Consider the following 20,539-nt stretch of genomic DNA (forward strand, 5'->3'; position numbering starts at 1 on the left):
AATGTAGTTTCAGTCAAAGATAGCTTATGGATTAATTGTTGTATGTTGGCATCGTGACATCGCCATTGATTTTGCTAATCTGCACACGGCTTACTAATGTCTTAAATTTATTCGTATTCTGCAATGTTAATGAGTAAAAGACCTTATAATGTGGGTTCAGTGAGCCACCCACCACACTGACGTCTACCAGTGCTGGTACTGGACTATAAACAGCATAACTGACCATCTGTTGGCCTCATCTACATGTTGTTTCCTTCTTAGAATGCCAAGTGTCTGATGCTGTAAAAACCATGCCTTGAGTTCTAGAATGATCCTTGGAGCCTTGGCTCCTTCTCAGTAAGGCTGTCTTAAACAGAACCTAGGGCTAGGGCTGCCACCTTGGATTTCCTCTCTACATTATGTGGAACAGCTTCCTGGGGCTGATTTAGACAATTTCATTTCAGTTTTAAAACGCTTCCTTCGTAGCAAGCTGCAGCATACTCACAAATGCATTCAAGAGGTTTACAAAACACCCCCTCCCCCCACATAGTATAAGTGAACTTCTCAGAAATAAATGCAATAAACTCCAAGGTGTGTCTGTGATACCTTTGGAGCACAGTTCATTGTGGTCCAGCCCCTTGTATAGGCATTTACACCAGGTTAAAGCGGGTGTAAAATGCTTCCTTATTAGAATGATGAGTAGTTCTTTACTCCTTAAACAGTCTTCAGATTGAGTCATACATTTCTCATCAAATAGTCAGACTGAAATGAATGGAGGTACTAGAGGATTAAGGTACGGGTATTAATCAATGTTAGAAAGGGTGGTACAGGCTAGCCCCGTGTTAACAACTGTTCAATCTTTGCATGTGAAATACCTTGGCAATGCTCGAGTTGTACGTACAACAAAAAGGTTATTTAGGAATAGATTTTGATACCCTTAAGCATACTGTGTCATAATTTAATCCACAAATAGCCCTGTTTGAGTTCAGTGGGACCACTCATGTAGTAAATAGTAAAATCTGAGTAAGAGTGTCAGAATCGGGTACTGGGATTCATCAAGATTTTCCCTCTTCCATTCTGCATCCTATTTACCTCTGTTTTCTTTTGGCCAACTCCTGATACATTGAATTGTACCTTACTTGAGTTGTATGATTTCAACGGGATTATTCAGGGAATCCGGTGCTTTTCAGCATGAGTAAGGATATCAAATTCTGGTGCTTCAGTTCTATAGTTACTGCTGGTTGGACTAGTGTAGCCAGATCAGTGTATCTCCATGTATCACCAGGGGCTAGTACAAGAATGAGACATTTTTCATATAACCTTTTAATGATTACTACTTGTTTTGCCTTTTTGATTAAAAATCCTCTCTAATGTTTTTGAGAGACCTTCTGCCAGTAGATAGTGCCTCTTGAACTGAGGTCAGTAAAATGTAACTACAATGGTGGCTATTCTCCTCTACACTGTGTGATCCTGTGTGTGAAGAAACAATTTTCTTTCTCAAAGAATAAGAAATATGGTCATTTGTTTGCAGTGTCTTCTTAACATTTTGGTTCTAGGTGTGTCTTGACTGTTTAGACTTATCAAAAGTTTACTACATTGTAACTAGGCTTATGGCTATTTTCATTCAAATCATAGCTTTTACCACATACCCAATTTTATTTCATTGAAAAAATAGATTTGTTTTTGAGGGGAAGGAATTTTTTTTATTTTATTCCTGTTCATTGGCATTCAAAGTCTTTGTTATACATGAGCATTTGATTGATACAGTGCTAAAGTCACCATCTCCATTTATATTTCAGCTGTTTAAGATTAGAATAAAAACTTCACATTATCTCCAAAATAATGAATTTTGGTTGGGAAGTTATTTTCAAGCATTTAACTTTTCGTATGTATTTTTCAGATCATTTCCAACTCAAAACTTCTATGATCTATCAGCTCACCAGTACATTCAAATGTAAACTTGTTCCGAGTATATTTTCTATTTTTTTCTCGAGTCTAGTCCCAAATGAATATGGCTTCCACAACTTTCCTTGTGACACTTATACAGTCTAATCTAGCTAATCTATGGAAGTACTTCTATGATCTCCATCACTATAGTATTTGAGTGTCTGGAAGTAGAAATAGTATCTGCCCATAATTGTTTATATGATATTCAGCCTAAATATGTGAGTTCTTTATTTCCTCTTCATATTTTTAGTGGTAATCCTCTCATGCCATACTGTCTAATAAATCTTTACCTCTGATGTTTATGTCCTTCATATTTTTAGACTTTCGCTAGATAGTCACTTAAAAGCTCAGACTCACACAAATGCGGCCAGATTCTCAAAAGAGTTCCACTTCCATTTAGACACCAAAATAAGTGGCCAAATTTTTGAAAGTTATTCAGCATGTTGGGTGCAGAGCACTTTTGAATAACTGACCCTGGCAAGAGAGATGAAGATAAGACGTGCCCTAACCACTGAGCAATGGGATAGTCTGATGTGGACCAGTCCCTTGGTTTCTCCTCTTAAAGCTGTTCCACTTTGGATAGAGTCAGTGGAGCACGGAGACTGGCTCCTGGGTCTCCCAGATCCTGGGTGAGTGCTCTAACCACAAGGTTATAGAATCTTTCGTATGCTTACTTGTGTTCTCTCTCTCTTATTCTCCCTCCCCCTACCTCCCGCTCCCGCCATTTGAGTGGTCTGCTCCAATAAGCAGCTTCTGAGCATGTCTGCCATATTGCCCTCAGACAAGTCAGGGGAAGAAATGCCTATTTTCTCCTGGTTCATATATTGCTCTGGTGCTTAAGGTTATCCAGACACCTAGAGTGAGATTGCAGTGCACAAGCTCTGATGCAGAAACATAGGCACCTAGGGAACTTTTTTATTGCAAAAACTTAAGTGCGAAGTGAGCGTAGGCACCTACAGCATTCAGCAGCAGCTGAGTGGGGGTTTTGCGAATACCCATGAGGCCTGATTCTAGGATTTAGGTGCCTAAGTCCCTTTGTGATCTAGCTCTAGGACATATGGCCTTAGGACTGCAGAAACATATAGTTACTATCGCATATGCATACCCTCTCCCTCTCTCTAAATGGATGAAAAAAACCCCAAGTGACATTAATTGTCACTAAAAGGAAAAAGTGGAGACATTCTTTTACACTGACAATTCTAATGATAATGATTTCTTTGCAACACCTGAAAACATTAACTGCATTTGAACTTTATTGATCATTCTTGATTTGTTTTTGTAGAATTTACATTATCATGGTGTGATAATTGATTGCAATAGAAAGGGTGTAAAGCCTTGCCATGTAGCGATAATTCATACAGCAGTATACAACATTTCTTAAATACTATGCCTTTGTAGTGTATTTTCTTAGTACTATAATAGGGTTATTAACCACTTGTGAGACCAGGCTTTTTAAATATCATATGTTGAAATGTATCTTGTTTTTATTTTGCATGGTGCTAATGTTAATGGGCCGAATTCTGCCTTTTGATGCTTATATCAACTCCCTTTGACCAGAACACTAGCTGCTCTAAGGTCAAAATTTGGCCTACTCTGTACAAATGTGGTATCATTTCTCACTTCTTTCTTGTTTACGTACTTCAATCCAAATTTGGGTTCTGCACTGTAATGGCTCACACAGGAAAACAGCAGCTTTTTAGACTAGTGGCCTTTAAGGCAGACAATCTGGTTATGGATTATAACAAAAAGTCAATAGGGCTGTGTGAGGTGAGGAATTTATCACCTCAACAGCAGGAACACACACATCTGCGCATACACAAAGGACGCGAGGCAATAAAGCTACAGCCTGAGGCTCATGAGTGCAGCTTTGCTGATAAATCACTGATAAGTGACCCGGATTCATGGAAGAGAATTAAGACCAGAGAAACATTGTCAAATCCATACTGGAACTTTCTGATTGTGCTTCACCCAAAGTCTTGCAGGGCATACTACATACTGTTTTTTCAGGGCATAGTACATACTAAATTTCTATTTTTTGAAAAAGGAATGAGTAGTGCAGGAGAGGTACAATAGGTTTCCACATGAGTCTTTCCCTTATGGTATCCTGGAGTCAGGTGGTGGTTGGCTCATAAAAGGTTGTCTCAACTCCGTTGCTAGTGGCTGTTCAGCCACATCATAAAAACTGCCTTATAGGGCAGCAAATATTTTCAGTCTCCCCTGAGTTTACCTGCACAATTCCCAAGTTTTGCAGAGGAGGGTTGGGGTTGCGCGGGGAGTTGCACTGATGGGAAAAGCCAGCTCCAGATGTGTCCTCTCCCTTGCATAACTGCCTTGTCAAATTCTTCCCTTAGGTCCTCAGCTGATGTGATGGAACTCTGTTCCCTGCAGCTGAGAGAAGTGGGGACAGGAGAGGGACAGATTAAAGGACAAGGGTGCAGTGGTCCAGTGTCTTGTGGAATTTCAATAGGAGCACCCACAGTGAACTGAGACATCTGCCAGGGAAATATTGCCTCCTCTTCTCCATCCCATATGCATCTCATTTCTTTCTGCTCAAGTCCATACAACTCACTGCAGCTTAAGGTCTCTTCCTTGCCTGCTGCGCTGACCATATCACCCCACTAATTCCAGATCCCTCCAGTGGTTTCCTTTGTAATGCTGTATTCTCTCTGTCCTCTTCCTTTCTGTTGTTAGCTGCCTTCCCTCTCTCCCAAGCATCCCAATCTTTTAACTTCCTTTTAGATCCTCTAATTTTTCCAAATTGTCTCCTCCTCCCTCTATCTCTGCCCTCCTGCCTTTCCCAGGGCTCTTCTGAGCAATTTCCCCCCTCCCACACCCACACGGCTCTCATCTCTGTTCTCTTCACCTCTGGCTCCCTCACTAATCTGAGCCTGGGCTATGAGTTATACTGACACCGCCTCGTCTGCCACCAATAGGGCTGCCAACTTCCTAATCTCACAAAACCGAACACCCTAGCTCCACCCCTGCCCCGAGACCCCACCCCCTGCTCACTACATTGCCCCTCCCTCAGGGGCTTGCTCTCCTCCCCTCACTTTCACTGGGCAGGGGCTTGGGGTGCGGGAGGGGGGCGAGGGTTCCGGCTGGGGGTGCGGGCTCTGGAGTTGGGTTGGAGTGCAGGACAGGGTCCATGCTGGGGGTTGGGGCCAAGGGATTCAGAATGGTTCCCGGCCAATGGGAGTGGGGAGCCAGTGTTCTGGGCAGGGGCAGCACACGGAGCCCGGAGCCCCCCCGGCCTAAGAGACAGACCTGCTGGCTGCTTCCAGGGCACAGCGTGCAACCAGGACAGGCAGGGACTCCACAGCACCACCGCACCACAGCACCACCGACTGGACTTTTAGTGGCAGTGCTGACAGGAGTCACCAGGGTCCCTTTTCGACAGGACGTTCTGGTCAAAAACCAGACACTTGGCAACCCTCGCCACTAATAATCTTCCTCTCTGTCTCTTCTACACACACACTCACGTTCTGTCTTTGAGCTGTCCTTTTCAAACCCTTCCTCCCTCCCTTTACACACACCCATATCCCAGTCCCCCACTGCCTTCTCCCAGGGGCCTTTCCCCACCTTAGTTTCTAGGAGAGAAGAGTGCTGCTGTCACATGCATGTGGCCACACAGCATGCCTTCTCTTGTCCGCCAAACACTTGGCCAGGTGCCGAGGGGAGGGAGGGCAATGAGGCTGGGCAGTCCCACAAACATGGACCTCCCTGCTCACTTCACTGGTGCCTGAGCTAGAATGTGGCTTACTGGCTCAACTGCCCTGGGATGGGGCTTCGCTTACGTAAGATGGGACAAGTCACTTACGAGAGGGCAGGGCAGGTGTAGGGGCTGTTTGCCCACTGGGCGGCATATGGATGCTTTGTATGGCATTGCTTGCTACCCACTCAGGTGTCCCCAGTGGGCAGCGGGGAAGGTATGAGGGGATGAGCCTATTCCTCACTGCCAATACAAGGGTACGAGTAACCCAGGACTGCCAGAGGACAGTGGGGTTTGGCAGAGTCAGATGGGTGAGAGGAGCCTAGAGAAGCCGGTGGAGGGGGGAGGAGGGAATTGCAAGATTTCTGGGGCAGTTGTAGAGGGTGGAGCCTGTGGGTTTAGAGTCAGGCAGTGTGAAGGTGGTGGCTGAAGGGGGAGAGGTCTGAGAATGGGTGTGCAGTTCAGAGATCCTGGAGCAGCCTGAGGAGGTATGTAAGGTCAGGGTTGGGAGGAGGGAGGGCAGCGTTGCTAACTCTTGTGATTTTATCACAACTCTCGCACTTTTAAAAGTCATGATTTATGAGGAGAGGCTGAAGGAACTGGGATTGTTTAGTCTGCAGAAGAGAAGAATGAGGGGGGATTTGATAGCTGTTTTCAACTACCTGAAAGGGGGTTCCAAAGAGGATGGATCTAGACTATTTTCAGTGGTAGCAGATGCTAGACCAAGGAGTAGTGGTCTCAAGTTGCAGTGGGGGAGGATTAGGTTGGATATTAGGAAAATCTTTTTCACTAGGAGGGTGGTGAAGCACTGGAATGGGTAGCTAAGGAGGTGGTCCTTCCTTTGAAGTATTTAAGATCAGGCTTGACAAAGCCCTGGCTGGGATGATTTAGTTGGGGATTGGTCCTGCTTTGAGCAGGGGGTTGGACTAGATGACTTCCTGAGGTCCCTTCCAACCCTGATATTCTATGATTTAGTATTTTTCTTAAAGCCCCAGCTCCTGGAATTAGCTATTTACATGGCAATCTCTGGTTTCATTTTCTTTGAGAAGGTAAGTTTCTAGCCTGCATGGTTGCAGAGAGGCTTTAGAAAACCTGAGCCCTACATGCTCCAGCACCGGGAGGCATATGAAAAGAACACAAACGTCTTTTTAAAATCTGACCATTATTAAGCCAATCGTGTGGTTTTCAGGGACCTGATGGACATGTTTCGAACAGGCGGGGGTTAGAAATACTTGGGGGGAGGGGAGGGCTGCAAAGGGCTGATGGAGAGATGATGAGGGAAGGCCGGGGCTGGACTGGCTCTTTCATTGCACTCTCTTTGAGTCCTTCCCAGTGAAGCCATGGTGCCACTGGAGGCTCCCTCTGCCAGCTCTACAATGTCCCAATTCCACACTGCCTGGACCCCACTGAGAGCAAAGGAGATAGTCTCTCTGCCCATTGCTTCCAGGGTGTCCTAGTGCTTATGTGTGATTCCAGCAGGGCTGCAGGAATGAGGAGCAAATGTGTGAGTCTTGCCCAAAGTGTGACATTTAGCAGCCCTGCATAAAAAGGTCAGTACTAACAGCCACAGCACTGTGTTTACATACGGGGTAATGATTGTGAGCCACATTCGTGTTTGCTACCCAAGCTGCTCCTTAGCTTTTCCCCTGTATCAAGAGGTAAGGAGATGAGTCACAGAACAGCTATTCTTTATGGCATGTTCCCTGGAATTGATGACGCTTAACGCATCATCAGTTACAGACATTGTAACATCTGCAACTTCACAGTTTTGTAGCGGGGCTGTATTCAGTCAGTGTGGGGCAAAGGAGGAATGGGGCTTGGAGGCCAGGTCCTACCATATGAAAAATTAATGGTGATTGGGTCCCCCCCACCCCGGGTCTTTTTCTGAGTGGGCCTTCTTCTGGAATCGCTCTGCTTCCAACTCCACCATTAAGGTGGGTTGATGGGGCAAAGTGGGAGCAACTCATGGGCTGCATTTCTGTTTTCCCTTCTGTGCCCTTTGATGGGAGAAATTTGAGGTCAGAAATAGGGTGACTAGATATCCCGATTTTATAGGGACAGTCCAATTTTTGGGTCTTTTTCTTATATAGGCTCCTATTACTCCCCACTCCCTGTCCCAATTTTTCACATTTGCTGTCTGGTCACCCTAGTCAGAATAGCAGATTGGTAGAGGTGAAGATTTGAGTAAATTGTCAGAACTCAGTAGGGAAGTTTGCACAGTGTTTGCCTACATTATATTTGACTCCGTCCATTGCTACTTTATCTGCTCACTTTGAAAAACATACATATTTACTATGACTCCCTTCCCACCAGCTCCACTCATACCATTTCCCAATGATAAAGATGTTGGCAAATAATATAGTGTTGCAAGTGTAGCTTTAAGAGAAAGCAGCCACCCCCGTCTCCTGACTGAGATACAATAATTACAATAGCATAATTTTATATTTATGAAATTGCAAAACTAAACATTTTAATATATTATTGGGGAAAGATCATCAAGCTGGAGAATTTTCCATTTTCTTACTCTAGGTTAAATGTGATAGTATGAACATTTTTAGAATGGCTGTAGCCTGCATTTGTAGACCATGCAAATGATCATATAGCCTTTACTGACATTGCGTGTGTGATTAAGATAAGAAGGATTTGGCAAAGAGACTAGGTCAAAGTCAGACTTGAGGATTTGGACAAATCAAGCAACAGCTCTTGATTAAAACATGAGAAAGGAATAGAAATGAAAGATGACTTGTGAAGGTTTGTGAATCACATTATCCCTTCAGTGTATACTATTATTTGTTGGCATTACTGAGCTACTTCAGCCCTCACAACTGCACAACTCCATTGACTTCATTAGAATTACACTTGGTGTAAGAGAAGGCGGAATCTGATATATAGCAGTGGGCCAAATTAACCTCTTCTCACTCCAGCTATACTCGGATAAGCAGTTAACTATGTTACCTGTAATTGTTATGTCTCTGGTTATCCTGACAGCATTTAGCACAAACATAAGAGAGATGAAGCCAAGATGTAATTTACGCAGCTTCCAAAATTCTTTGAGTTGCTTTTATGAGCAACTGCTTAACAATGTATTTTTAGCTGGAATTCGAACAACCGGCCCCATGCAACCCACTTAAATGCTCTTAGCAGTAATATATCTTTAACATCAACAAGATGCAGACCTCTCTTTTTGCCTCCACATTTTTTCAGAGTTGTGAAAACAATACTGCCCCACTTTCCTAGGAATTTTGACTTTGTCCAAGCCTCTTTGTACACAGCATCAGGACTCAAGGGAAGAATGAAATTAAATCCATAATTAGTGCATTGTCAAAAATGAAAAGAAGTTCTTTGTATATTTTTTGTAAATATGTAACAGATTAAATGGCAGTTTTGTAGTGACGTGATGTTTTGGAGAACAAAGACTCAACTATGTTTGAATATGCTTTAATGTAACACGTAACTGTGATTCAGTTGCACAATCAATAGCTTAATCAAAAGTCTTGTGCAATATGTAGTGCACATACATAACCAAGTTTCTGTTCGTGGTCCACCACCAAATTTTAATTATATTTATAACCTGCACAATGCAGATTTAACAGTATTTTCAGCTTCCAAACATGTAGCAGGCAAACTACTGTATACGTACCTGTGTACTCCACTGCATCCAAAGGTATGCATTTGTCTTGAGAAACTGCACTACGGCTTTTTCTTTAATAAAATTTGTTTCTAAACTATTTGCATGCATTGTCTTTTTGGGTTAAACTTTTTTTTTTTTACTGTGAAACAACCTAATGGATATTTTTAGTGCATGCAGGTCTTTCAAGAGAATAATATCCTGACCCAGAAACAATTGAATGTTACAGTTCTCCTTAGCCGTAGACTTCAGAACGTCCAACAGCATAAATATCAGCCACTACATATTTGAATTTTAAAGCTTGGGTATATAAACAAAATAAAATAAAACCCATCCTTTTCCTTCTTCTAGAGCAATGCAGTTCAGCTGTGGTAGAATTGGCATCACTCAGTGATAGGACTGAAGCTGTGCAATTGTATTGACAAGTATAAGAACATACTGTGTCAAGCCAATGGTCAATCTAACCCAGCATCCTGTCTTCTTGCAGTGGTCAGAGGGAATGAACAGAACAATCATCTAGTGAACCCATCCCCAGACATCCAACCCTATATCAAGCATCCCCTGCCTAATCAAGAGGGATTTAGACATCTTTGTAACTGAAAAACTTAACAGAGCATTAACTGCAGCCTCACATACGGCTATATGTGAAGATGCTGCTATGCCACCAGAAGAGCTCCTTACCTCCCCAAGACAGGGTAACTGTGTTGACAGATAAATCCCTCCCATTGACACAGGGGGGGGTTAGATCATTATAACTACATCACTCAGGGGTGTGAAAAATATAAACCCGTGACATAGTTAAACCAAAATCGGTCAGTACCATAATGGCTAGCCATAAAGTTGGATGCATTCAGTGGCCCTGGCCTGAGCCCCAAGCTGTAGGCTGGAGGTGAGCCACTGACAGATTCAGGGGAGTGAGGGTGAGGCCTCGCAGCAGAGCATGGGCAGGGCCCCAGCCTGGGTTTTAGAGACTTAGGTTCCCCGGCCTCCGATACCCACCACCCCTGGTTACCACCTCCTTCCTTCCTTCTCCCAGCCACATATCCCTATCCCTGGAGCCATGGGGACTGTCTGCTGACATCTTTCTAAGGTGCATAGGCACAAAGATGAATTCCTGGAGCATAGATTCTACACCTGGTGCCATCTTTATGATGCAGTGGCTGCCCTTCCTCCTCCAGCGTGGTCTGGATCGCTCAGGCTGTGTCGTGCTGGCATTGTGTAGGGCAGGTGCAGCGAAAAACAGGCTGTGACCATACTTGTGCCAGTGAATGGTTCTGGCAAGGGTTGAGGCAGTGGGGAAAGGCCCTTGCCAGAGCCTTTCCCTGTTGCTTGAGCTGTTCGCTGTGGTGGAGAAAGACTCCACCAACTCCCTACTGTGAGGCAATAGCGGGACACGGCAGGCATGTTTGGGAGTGTAGTGTACATACCCTAAGGTGCTGGCATATTTTTACTCTACTTGCTTGAGCAGTGCCTTAGCATCTATGCTAGAAAATCCCTCGTGGGGAGGGAGGGGGCGGAGGAGGGATGAGGTGGCATGCAGTGCAGTGTCTGATCTCTACTGCCTCCTGTAAGTATAGACACAGCCTGAGACTGGATTCAGCCCTTAAAGGCTGCAGAGCCTAGGTCAGTGCTTTATAGTAAGTCATGGGTTGTTCTGATCTTGACTTGTTCTCCCACTTAAGGTTGAGCTGTCTGTGACGCTAAGGTTTACTGAGCACCTGACTATGCTGGTGTGTGATATCAGCTCAGTGCAGGGTAGTTGTAGCTGTGTCAGTCCCAGGATATTAGCACTACGGGGTGGGAGGGTGGGGGGGTGACATCATAGCTTTGAGTGCAGGCGGGGAGGGGGGGAGGAGCTTAAAAAAAAAAAATGTTGGTCGCCTCAGCATGCGGCCACCAACTCTTTCTTGCTGGTGGCCACTTTGACCAATTTTTCCTAAAATAATTAACTTCAGGAAAAACAAATAAATATTCACATATACATGTCCAAATCATTGTAATTTATTTGTGGGGGGCTTTTTTGCAGACTCACTAATGTACAGTGGTGCCCCTGCCCCGCCACCCATTGCCGCTGACACCTCCCCCCCCCCATTCCTCCTGGACCCCTCCCCGCCATCCCACTGACTTCCCCATCATGCCCACAGGCCCTGCTGCGTCCCCCACATTACCTTGAGGTCCTTCCTGTGACCTCACACCCCACTCCTTGACCACGGTGCCTCGTAAGGCTGGCCCTGCTGAACCCTGTCGTCATTGGGCTGAAGTCCAGAGCTAGTAGGGGAGGGTCCTGAAGCCCGGAGCCCTGCCACCCCAAGGCAGGGACTGAAGCACAGCATCCACCACCAGAGCCCCACGGCTGAAGAGGGGAGAATGGTTAAACTCGCCCCGAGACCCGCAGCTGACGTGTGTGTGTGGGGGGAAACTGCAGCCCTCCCACAGAGCACCTGGGCGCTGCAGGGAGGGGCTGCCGCTTTGTCCCCCTCCCCGTCTTTGCCAGGAGGCTGTTGCGGCCGCAGGAAAACCCACGGGTGGCTGCATGCAGCCACATTTGAGAAATGCTGTTTGAGTGGCCCAATGGCTGTTGGTAAGTGGGAGAGAGGGACTTTCAAGTCACACAGCGCGCTTCGTCAGGGCTGGCCATGGAATGCCCAGCTGCGCAGCAAGGTGGAAGAGCTTGTTTAGCATAAGTCATTAGCACATGGTATAAGTAAGGCTACGATTTAGTCATGGGTATTGTTAGTAAAAGTCACGGACAGGTCATGGGCGATAACCAGGGACTTGTCCATGCCTTTTACTAAAAATACCCCTAACTAAATCTTAGGTGCTGGGTGTGTGCACTCCAGCGGACACTGCTGTTGAGGCAGGGTGGGTGCTCTGGGGGGTCACTGCTGCATGGGGGGAGGAGCGGCCTGGGGCGCTGCTCCAGGGCAGCACTTGGGACCAGTTGCCTGGGCCGATGGAGGAGCAGCTGGTGCGGCTGGCCCCAGTGCCCTTCCAGCAGCTTGGGTTGCCCTGGGGTCAGCTGCTGCAGCTGCAGAAGTCCCAGAAACTGTGACCTCTGTGAAAGCCTTGCAGCATTACTTATAAGGCAATGGTTCCCATGGGTGGAAAACCTCCCTCCGACCCCTTCGGGGAGGCTGGCCCTGCCTCTTCCACACAAGACCCTGCCCTGCATAGCAGGAGCCCTGAGCCCCTTTCCCCACCCGCCCCCAGCACAGCTAGAAAAACCCCAGGCTGGCCAGAACCCCAAGCTCCTCCCCATCCCTGCTGCCAGAGGCGCCCCAGGCTGGCCCGAGCAGGCCAACCAGCCCCATCACCTAGGGGCTGTGTGCTGAGAGCCCCCTACAGTTACTGCCACCCAGAGCTGGGTCCCCTCACCCAGGCAGCTCTCACTGGTTTTGCGAGCAGTCAAAGGGGACTGAGAGCTGCAGAACAGCCCCGGGGCCCTGAGTAGCAACCATATGAGGAGACGGGGAACACTGCGGGTGCCTACTCCATGGCAGCAGCCACCCTACCCTGCCCAGCTCTGGCTTGCTGCCTCCGCCTTCACCGGGGGCAGGGGAGATGAGGTGGGGTATGTGTGCACGTGTGTGTGTGTGTAGCTGCCCACAGGAATGGCCCCCTCTGCTTAAGGCACTGCAGTTTAGGGGGGCAATGCCCCCCATATTTCCCAACTCCGCCCATTGGCTCAGGCTCCGTGATGCTCCTGAAACCAGCCCGCCTTCTTGAGACCCACTGTTGTAAGGGCCTATTCAAAATAGAATGGTCTGTTAACACCTCTGCAGTCATAGGACAGAAAAAGGTGGTTAGTGGGGTACAGATTGCTGTAGTAAGCCACAAAGACAGTGTCTCTGTGGTCAACACATGATTTTAGTGTCTAGCAGAGTTATGGATTTGAGTTCCCAAGCTCCTCTTATGAAAGTGTTCTGCAGGTTACCTTTGAGGATGAGGACTGATAGATAGAGAGATCACTTCACGAAAAGTGTTCACCCACAGGTGATTGATGTTTTATCATTTTCCTATGTCAAGTTTCAGAGTAGCAGCCGTGTTAGTCTGTATTCACAAAAAGAACAGGAGTACTTGCTATAGCTCACGAAAGCTTATGCTCAAATAAATTGGTTAGTCTCTGAGGTGCCACAAGTACTCCTTTTCATTTTCCTATGTAAATTCAGTAGAGAGTGTAATGATCGTCTCGTTTTATCCACATAGTTGTCAGCGGGGCATTTAGTGTACTGGATGAGGTACATCACATATTGTGATTGTGTAGGATTTGTGAGGCTAAACCAGCAAAGGGAGCACCCTTGTGGTCCTCAACTGGGATGACTGTGTTAAGGAAGCCGACTGACAACTCTGACACCACCTATTATAAGGAACTCAGCGAAGACCCCCAGTCACACCACATTTTACCAAGGAACTTAAGGATATAGAATCATAGAATCATAGAATATCAGGGTTGGAAGGGACCCCTGAAGGTCATCTAGTCCAACCCCCTGCTCAAAGCAGGACCAATTCCCAGTTAAATCATCCCAGCCAGGGCTTTGTCAAGCCTGACCTTAAAAACTTCCAAGGAAGGAGATTCCACCATCTCCCTAGGCAACGCATTCCAGTGTTTCACCACCCTCTTAGTGAAAAAGTTTTTCCTAATATCCAATCTAAACCTCCCCCACTGCAACTTGAGACCATTACTCCTCGTTCTGTCATCTGCTATCATAAAAGCCTTCCCTCAACCCCTCCAAAACAAAGTCCAGAAACTCATCCCCCCCACAAACCCACCCCAGGAACAGTCTACATGCTTCCAAAGATAAAGAAACAAGGGAACCCAGGCAGACACGTGATATCTGGCCATGGCACTCTTACTGAATGCACATCGGGACTGATAAAAACCATCCTCAAACCAAAGGGCTCGCTTTCTCTAGGACACAATTGACTTCGTCCATTTACAACCTCTCTCAGAACACCATCCTTGCCTATATGCCCTTGTCCCTTCCCTATACACCAACATCCCCCACAATGATGAGATAGCTGCCTGCCTCAATTCAAGACAATGGACAACCGTCAGCTATTCACCCCAAACACATTGCCAAACTGATGGATTTCATCCTCAACAATTTTACAGTCAACAACAAACACTTTGTCCAAAGCATGGGACCAGCCATGAGTACGAGCCTGGCTTCCCAGCTTCTTCATGAAGCTGTACTTCTGGACAAATATACCACAAAACCAATGATATACCTGAGTTACATCCATGATACGTTCAGTCTCTGGCCAGATGGCTTAAACGCCCTCAGATTACCACCACTTTAGCAACCGCCACCCATCCATCAAACTCTCTCCAGAACACGCCAACAATGGAACCCTACAGACAATCATATACAGGAAACCCATACACCTTCAATCACCCCAACCCACCAAAAAAAAATCTGTTATATACAGTCGGGCACTCAGATACCACAGAATAGGCACTGAGGCAAAAGTCAAGGCTATTCAAACTGCCTTCACCAAACAAGGCCACTTCACCAGAGCAGTAGATTCCATAATGGAATGGGCCACCCAAATACCCTGGGAGACTCTGCTGCAACACAGAAATAAAACCCCTCTGACTGCACACTCCTAGTTGTCACCTACTACTCATATTTGGGGTGGCAGGCGGGGGGGGGGGAAATCATCAAACAACTACACCCCATACTTGATGCCACCCGCATCCTGAAAGAAATCTTTCCTGAACCCCCAGTTCGAGCCTTCAAACAACCCAAACTCATCATAAGCAAGCTCCCCACAGACCAGGACACACCAATGCAAAGCAGCGCCAGACCCTGCTGATACAACAGAGGCAAAACCATCTCCATGGCTACAACACTCCTTTCAAGATCTATGGGCCCTACTCATGCTGCTTACATCATGTGATGTAGCTCAGCCAGTGCACTAAATGCCCCACTAATAACTATGTGGGTGACACCAATCACTATGCTCTCAAATGAACTCACACAGGAAAATGACAGGCAGCTCAGTCAAAGTCCTGAATGCTGCAAGAGCAGGGTAAGAAAGGTCAGTTCACTGGCACCTGACCTGATATAGTTTTTCTTCTTTTTTAAACCTCAAAAAATAGGGCTGTTGGTGACCAATGTGGATGGGAAAAACTGGCTGTAGAGTGCCTACTAGTCTCGCACGCTGCAGCCAGCCTTCCACTTTGTTTGCCCCACCGTAACAGGTGAGCAGCAGCTAAGCCAATAGTGGAGTCAGTCCAGCTGATAAACCACAGTCGTTTCTGACCTAAAACAAGGTTTTCATGGGAGCCCATGTTGTTTGTTTCTTTATGGAAGAGTTGTGTACAAAAGTTGGACAACTGGAAGAAAAAGCTTCATAAATATGTGCCGAGAACTTTTCTTGAAAGCCATACATGGCAGTCTTGCAACAGTAATTACAGAAAGACAGGTCGGTTTTAAGACATCTATCGGCCAAGATTTGTCAGCCCATGCAATGACACCTCATGTGCTTGCTATAAGAAAGGCTGGATTCAGGCATCAATGAAAACATCATGCTGACCATGCACAGAGAGAGCGAGCAAGTTTTCCTCCGATGGGCAGCTGGGATTTAGAGGTAAAATAAAAAGTACTTCCATAGCAACAGCAGAGCCCCTCATTAAAAAAAAGGAGTCTCTTCTAATCTCAGGTTACTGTGTTTTACGTCCCAAGAGCAGTTCTCTTGTGCAGGAGGCTAAGCATTAAAAATGGTTAATGAGGGAATGTATAAGTAGAAATAAAACGTATTGAACCTCCTTCTCCCCTTTCTCCCAGTGGTGTGTCTTCTATTGCTGTCCATGGAGCAATGAAACGTTATAGTACAAGGGTGGCCAAACTGCAGCTCGCAGAGTCCTCCATGCCCCCTCCACCCCCCATTCTCTGCCTATTGGGGGCGGGGGGCAGACTTGGGGCTTCTGCCTGCGGCGGGGTGGTGGGGCTAGGGGCTTCTGCCAGAGAAGATTGGTCCCTGCTGAGAGTGGGGAGGGGGACACAATTTAAAGGTTCGGGCCTCCCCACCATCTTGAATCATGCTCCCCCTCTTATCATCAACAGCCCCTCCCTGTAGCTCCCAGGTGTTAGCTCCGCCTGGCAAACAGCTGGGAGAGGCCACTGCTTTAGCTCCATGGGGCGAGGCAGCGGCTGTCCCTGCAGCTCCCAGGTGTTTGCTGCTGCCTCTGCCCAAGGCGCAGCTCTCAGCTTGCCGGCTCCAGCAACTGCCATGCAGGGAGGGGCCCAGTGGAACCATGTGACCGAACAGGGCCAGCAATCCCTGGCAAAAATCACATGCCGCCCCATGTGTTACCTCTGGCTTCTGCCCGTGGGGACGGGTGTCTTAGGGCTTCAACCGAAGCCTCGAGCCTGGGCAGGTGCCTCCTGCAGGGCTGAAGCTCTGAACTCCCACTCCCTGTGGGGCTGAAGTCCTGAGTCTGGGCAGGCACGCCTCATGGGACTGAAGCTTGGAGACTCTCCTCCCGCTCGGGCTGAAGACCTGAGTCCCGGCTCTCAAACTCAGAGGGTCAGTAAATTTGGCCACCCCTGTTATATGACATCCCAATGCAACATGCTAAACTTGAATGCAAAGGGCTGGGTTTCTCAAGCCCCTCATTTCCAAGAACAGGAAGTAAAATAATGCTCACACACTACCCTGGTGTTTTATTTGCTGTCTGCTTTAAAAACAATAACCAACAAATTACTTTGCAAATCTCCAAGAGTAGCCATTTTTCAATCCCATCATAAACTTGATTAAATTCCTGTCATGCAATTTCTGGGTCATAGATATATAAATGTTTTCCCCCATTTTCCAGTAAGCTTCTTCTTTTTTTTTTTTTAAATTACATCTGGAAATCTGCATCATTTTCTTATGAAACTCACTACTCTGATGAATGTGTTTACTCTGACCCTAGTGGTTTTTTTTAAAAGGCAAAGAGGGCAGGGGGTGTGTGTGTGTGTGTGTGAGAAACAAGCTGCTCACTACATTTTAAATTTCTGTTTAAAAGACATTCTCACCCTTACCACATCACATGCAAGCTGGCCTGAGATAAAGTACCAGGAGGAACAGTTTGGACTAAAAAAAAAAAAAAGGTTAATAAAGGCAAAACCCCCAAGAAATAATGCATTGGCAGCAATTACCAACCCATTTAAAAATGAATGATGAACCAAGGAACAGCAGCTTTTTCCCTTTTAAAATCTTGTCAGGAACATGTAGCGATAACTATAAGGGATGAAGCAAAAAGTAATTGGAAAAACTTATTTCCTTGATGCAAGTAAATTAATCCGATTATCTAATATACTCTAATATAGGAAAGACCTTAAAATGGTTCATTGTTTTCATGTAGTGACAGATGCAGAGTTTTTAAAAAGTGACAGAATGCTGATGGACGACAGTATGAGGCTATTTTAAAGGGAAAATGCTTTTGTAGCTGCTAAGAAGAAAACTGCTTTAGCTATTTTTAAAATAGGTAACAGTTGCATTTGATGGAGAAGCTGACTTAATAAAAGAAAGTATATTTTGTCCCGATACTATTGCCAGTGAGGCGACATTGTCAGCCTATTTCAAATTCCTAAGCACTGAAATATGCATATCGGCACTTAAGATTCCTTTGATAATCCCAGTTTATAAGGGAATGAGATGCCCAAATTCCACTATATTTCAATGGGATTTGAGTTCCTAAGAGCCAAATTTTTAAAGGATTTTAGGTTTTGCTCAGCTGCAGTTTTCTCCTGCCACAAACACTAAATGTCCTGAACTTTGTTTCACTTGTGTGGCATTACTTAGCCTTAGAGCTCCAGCTTTACAATTGGCTTTTGGGAAGCTAAAGGGATCACAGTGCAGTTCAAAAAAAAAAAAGTTGCAAGTATCTGGAACAATTGTAATAACTTGTGCCTCTTTAGAACCCATTTAGATGAGTCATGCCAGGTACATTTTGATTTTCTTCTATCTGATCTATTTAGGTATTAATACCATGCTCCTCTCCATGGTGTCAGAGTATTTCTAGTGAGCTGCTGAGGTATTATGCATTAATTATGTTAACAATTACACAGAAACTGTGATATAAACACTTCTTGTTTTGACAGGGTAATTTTTATTAATAATGCACATAAATCTGTCACACCTAGTAGGCGCCAGTCCTTTTTCACACTCTAAGACTTCCTGGAGAACAAACTAGAAAGACAGAAATTAAATGAAGCTAAAGACACACACTTGCAGGTGGGTCCATTTTGGATTTTTTCAACATGATTTCCCATGGATGTGTCTCTAAAAATTAAATACATTGAGAAATACAGTAGAAAGAATATATTTACAATTATAATGGGCACTGCCAACATATCCAATAACAAAAATAAAACAAAAGCTTTTTTCATGTTTCTTGCATGCTTTTTTCCCCACAGAGATTTTTAAATATGATTTTGTTTTTTTTAAAAATACAATAAGGAAATAATTACATTCTTAATATGAGAACATTATCTTACAACATACAACCAGACCCAATTAATTTGAACGTGTCTAAAAATGAAAAACTGAAACTAAATTAAGTATTCTCTGTTAGAAAAATCAAAACACCAAAATCATCCTATAAAAAACACCTTTGGTCTTCCCAAAATTATGATCTGATATTTAAAAAAGCACCTGATACAGTAATAGGAGTTTGTTTAGGAAGCACATGTGTAACATTATCTCAGAAGACATAGAAATGCGATGATTTAAAATAGAAGAGTTTTCTCTTTAAAATGTCATACTGTCCTATTGCTGAGTTTGCCTGGTAATTTTGAAATTTCAAAACTACGAAAATACAAACTTTGTTGCTTTTTATTAAAATTTGTACAGTAAGAGTAACGCGCAAAAAAATGAGTATTTCACAGCACTGAATATGTTCTGGAAAGAGGCTATTTCCGGAGTTTAGTATATTCTATATTATAATACCTTGGCCATTATATAGAATAGTCTTAGCTAGTATGCTAATTGCAAAATATTAGCAATGTACTTGCACATTTAGTTACATAATATATCATTTAGAACAGGCATTTGGGGTCCCATTCTTAAAGGTGTATGTGGCAGAACGGAAGAATCATTACATGGAGTCGTGCATCTTAGAAGCAGCCTGCAATTTCTGTTTGCTTAGAGGAATTTCCACACTCATCTCAGACGTGAGATAAAAATTTAACCCCACCCTCCCTACAAGTCACTCCTCACTGTGGGGAAAAAAGTTACAGAGACAATCTGGGGGAAAACAGACTCAAATTAGTTAGGCTATTGGCTGTTCAGTGTTATTGATATAGGACCACTTATTAACGACAACTGTTTCAGCATCACACATGTTGACTAGAGGCCTAATTTGCATCATAAATATGTACAGATATAAATTAAATATTTAGTGAAATATACAAATAAATAACTTTTGAAGTAAAAAGCCTAAATGAACTTACTTTTGCATCAAACTTTTTTCCTGATATTTCTGGGATACTTTATAGCACTATAGTCCATATCATGCAGCATAACTTGTGCCCTTCACCTAGAAAATGTTACGGTCAATCTAAAATACAATACAATAGCCAGCTTTGAAAAAGAGACAATGCTGACATGTATTTCCCCACTGTATTTGCATTATTGTGGACCCTAAAAAAGGCAACAAGGCCTACTGCCATTTTGGTCCTGATCCTGCACCACTGAGGGAGCCTTGTCTTTGACTTTAATGTGTAACAGAATCAGACCCTGAGTAGTGGGCCATTATGACCCACTCTTTCAAAAGTGCTCAGGGCCCACAACTGGGGCCAGATTTTGGGGCTGCTGGGTGCTGAACATTTTAGCCTATGGTTGTAAGCCTGCAGTTTGCATGTGTGTGTAACGCCCATGGATGTCCTTTTGCACCTTACTCTGAGTTTTACACACCAGTGTACATTTATAAAGCTAAGTAAATTATTACCAATGATAGAACTGCAGGACTGGGACATCAAGTGATCTATTCTTCCCTTGATGTCTGTATCTGCAATGTTGCCAACTCTTGTGTTTTTATCAAGAGACTGGTGATATTTGATGCTTTATTTAAAGCCCCAGCACCTGCAGACAAGTGATTATGTCAAAATTTCAACTTTAGTTTCAAGCCCTCCGGATTGTAGAGATAATCTTGAAAACGTGACCTGAGTGCATTATAAAGGCTCGAAAAACAGAAGACAAATAGAAATAACTTTTTTAAAAAACAAAAGTTTCATGATTTTTAAGCTGCTCTCAGTAATTTGACTCATGAATTTTGAACAGTTGGG

Source organism: Eretmochelys imbricata, chromosome 4 (genome assembly GCF_965152235.1).
Source record: "Eretmochelys imbricata isolate rEreImb1 chromosome 4, rEreImb1.hap1, whole genome shotgun sequence".
In the NCBI taxonomy this organism is placed as follows: Eukaryota; Metazoa; Chordata; order Testudines; family Cheloniidae; genus Eretmochelys; species Eretmochelys imbricata.